At 49.2% G+C, this 3,536-nt stretch overlaps 1 long non-coding RNA gene across 1 annotated transcript in view; it reads left to right on the top strand.

Moving 5' to 3' along the window:
• The first annotated feature begins 304 nt into the window (after positions 1–304).
• The window catches only part of LOC149433867 (uncharacterized), a 26,704-nt gene continuing 23,472 nt past the window's right edge, over positions 305–3,536 (top strand). The window contains exon 1 of the long non-coding RNA XR_016308837.1: positions 305–524. This is a non-coding gene — a long non-coding RNA (uncharacterized LOC149433867). The remainder of the gene's footprint in view (positions 525–3,536) is intronic.

The following is a 3,536-nucleotide window of genomic DNA, read 5'->3' as shown; positions in this document are numbered from 1 at the left end:
ACACCCCCAGAAACATCGGCCATATTGCACATCTTCATGTCATACCTTACCCGCTAAACCTTCAAGCTTCATGCTTGCCCCAATAAATGGCTGCAAATTTTTGCAAATTCCACAAAAATGAAAATAAAAGCCACAAGGAGTCAGCAGAGGCCGGGACACGTCCTCACAGTCTCCCTCCTCGCTTCCAGTCTCGCTCTCTCTCTTTGCAATTTCATTTCAATAAAGTGAAAATGCCAAAAACAACCAGTGGAAAAATGAATGAAGTGTGACATGAATTAAGCAGAGGCCATAAAACTCTGTAACATTCGCAGTAAGCCGACCCCAAGCGCTGCGCCATAACTGGCCGATCAGGAGTGCAGATTGGAATCCCAGATTTAAAGTAAAACTCCAGATTGATTAAGAAGGAGACGGCCTCAGTCAGCTGTAGGAAAGAAACACAATGACTTTTTAAAACTTTATTGAAGATTGCTGCCCGCTCTGATTCTGTGCAGGCCATCATGGAGCAGCTGCTGACATTTTCTAAGGTGAGTGCCAAGTGGGAGGGTCTGTATGAATGCATGTTGAGTTCTGCAGCTCCGATGTCCCTTTAGATGTGAGGATGCACTGCAAGAACCAGCAGAATCAGTAGAACCAGTAGACTTGCAGTAGATTTAATAGAGTTAATCTCCTGGTGGATCAGCTTTTTGTTCTCCAGGAACATTACCAGGCCATTAGGATCCCTCCCTACCCTAGAACAAAAATGTGATATACTGGAACTTATCAGTCCTTAGACGTGGTTGCTGCATTAGTTTTTTTTTTTCCATTTATTTTCACCTGGTGCATACATGCCATGAATTGTCAGGACAGTCCTTCACCTTGGAGCTTGGTTCCAATGATGCTGTGCTTGGGGCCATGGCCTGGACCCTTATTAGAATCATTGTAGCTCTTTGTTTTTTTTGGTTACTGTGCATTTGCAGTAACTCAGTAATGCATTGGGCAATAAGACATTCATTGTGACGATTGAGGGGTGAAAGTTGCCTGGTCTCTGCATAATTAGAGGTGGAATTTATTGCAGTAAATTGGCAAGGTCTGGGGAGACTGCACAGTCACGAGGTGGGCCATAAGTGGACTTTGGGTTAGGTTGCCTGCATCCTGGGGAACAGGACTGAAATGTTGGTGTTACGACAACACCCCCTGGTGAATGAGACTCACCTGAGGTGTTGATACCAGCCAGCAGCAAAGAGCTCCAGGGGTTAGTTAGGTTCCTGGCCCATCTCCACCATCACAAGCTCTGGGGAAGACCAGCTGGTGCTTAGACTGGCCCATCTCCACTATCACAAGCTCTGGTGAAGACTAAATTGTCTTCACCAGATGGTGGAAATAGCAACCAACTGCTCTTCACCAGAGCTTGTGATGGTGGAGATATGCCAGTCTAAGCTTCAGCTGGTCTTCAGCAGAGGTTATGATGGTGAAGATGGGCCAGTCACCCCTTGGTGGAGTGATCCTGAGGGCCGTTACCTGATACCAGCTCGCAGCAAAGAGTACAGGAGCCATTTAGGCTCCTGGCCCATCTCCACTAGCAGAAGTTCTGGTGAAGACTAAATGGTCTTCACCAGATGGTGGAGATATGCCAGTCTAAGCATCATCTGGTCTTCAGCAGAGACTGTGATGGTGAAGATGGGCCAGTCACCCCTTGGTGGAGTAATCCAGAGGGCCGTTACCTGATACCAGCTCGCGGCAAAGAGTACAGGAGCCATTTAGGCTCCTGTCCCATCTCCACTATCACAAGCTCTGGAGAAGACTAAATAATCTTCATCAGATGATGGAAATATGACAGTCAAAGCACCAACTGCTCTTCACCAATGCTTGTGATGGTAGAGATATGCCAGTCTAAGCTTCAGCTGGTCTTCAGCAGAGGTTATGATGGTGAAGATGGGCAAGTCACCCTTGGTGGAGTGATTCTGAGAGCCATAGCCTGATACCAGTTCAGAGCAAAGAGCTACAGGGGCCATTTAGGCTCCTAGCCCATCTCCACTATTATAAGCTCTGGTGTAGACCAGCTTGTGCTTAGACTGCCCCATCTCCACCATCACAGGCTCTGGTGAAGACTAACTTGAGCTTAGGCTGCCTTTTCTTGACCATCACAGGCTCTGGTGAAAATCAGCTTGTGTTTAGAGTGCCGCATCTCCACCATCACAAGCTCTGGTGAAGACATGCTTGTGCTAAGACCAGGGCCACTGCTAGACTATTTTGTGCCCTAGGCAAGATCAGCTACTTGCACCCTCCTAAAACAAAACATTCATCTGAAGTTCTACTTCACCGCTCCTACCAAACATCCTCTTTCTTCTCCAATTTTTCACCCTAGCACAAATCCTCTCCCCCAAATCCCCCCTCCAGGCATAAATCCCAATAAAACCCTCCTCCTAGCACAACCCCCCCCCCAAGTTACCCATCCCAGCACAAATCCTTCCTCCCCTCCCAAATCCCAACTCCTAGCATAAATTCCCCCCCCAATACCCTCTCTCTCCTTACACAAATTCCCCCCAATCCCCTCTCCTTCACAAATCCCCCCCCCCATCCTGCCTCCTAGCACAATCCCCCCAGTACTCCTTCCTAGCACCCCCGTGCCAATTTCCTACCCCCTATCTCTTCCAATGACCACTCATCTCTCGGCAGCAGGGAGCCAGGGAATGAATCAAACACTGAACATTCCGATGTAGGAGCGATCCTGTGTCATCTGCTTTATGGAGGATTGCTCCACTGACAGGAGAGGAGAGCACAGCCCGCACCTTCTGGCTCTTTCCTGACGTTTCTAATTTGCAGGCTTCACTGCTCCAGACTGCTCTCCCCTTTTCCCAACCTTGAGTGCCTGGATGGGGGAAGATGTCCATCCATAGAAAACCAACCTGGGGGGGCACAACTGAAATCTGGGGGCTTACCTTACCCCAGCAGCACCCTAGACCTGGCCATGGCAGAGAGTCGGGGAACCAATGGTCATGGCTGCGCCCTAGGCAGCAGTGTGCCCTAGGCGGCTGCCTAGTTTGCCTAGTGGCAGCACTGGCCCTGGCTAAGACTGGCCCATCTCCACTATCACAAGCTCTGGTGAAGACCAGCTGGCGCTTAGACTCTAAGTACTAGCTGGTATTCATCATAGCTTGTGATGGTGAAGATGGGCCAGTCTAAGCACCAGTTGGTCTTCACTAGAGCTTTTGATAGTGAAGATGGGCCAGTCTAAGCTCCAACTGGTCTTCACCAGAGCTTGTGATGGCAAAGATGGGCCAGTCTAAGCACCAACTGGTCTTCACCAGAGCTTGTGATAGTGAAGATGGGCCAGTCTAAGCACCAGTTGGTCTTCACCAGAGCTTGTGATAGTGAAGATGGGCCAGTCTAAGCACCAGTTGGTCTTCACCAGAGCTTGTGATAGTGAAGATGGGCAAGTCTAAGCACCAGTTGGTCTTCACCAGAGCTTGTGATGGCAAAGATGGGCCAGTCTAAGCACCAGTTGGTCTTCACCAGAGCTTGTGATAGTGAAGATGGGCAAGTCTAAGCACCAACTG

This window comes from Staurois parvus, unplaced genomic scaffold (assembly GCF_062004578.1).
Source record: "Staurois parvus isolate SC_StPar_1 unplaced genomic scaffold, SC_StPar_1.0 ptg001892l, whole genome shotgun sequence".
NCBI lineage: Eukaryota > Metazoa > Chordata > Amphibia > Anura > Ranidae > Staurois > Staurois parvus.
Note: the sequence above shows the minus strand (reverse complement) of the source record. Positions and strands in the feature narration are given on the sequence as shown.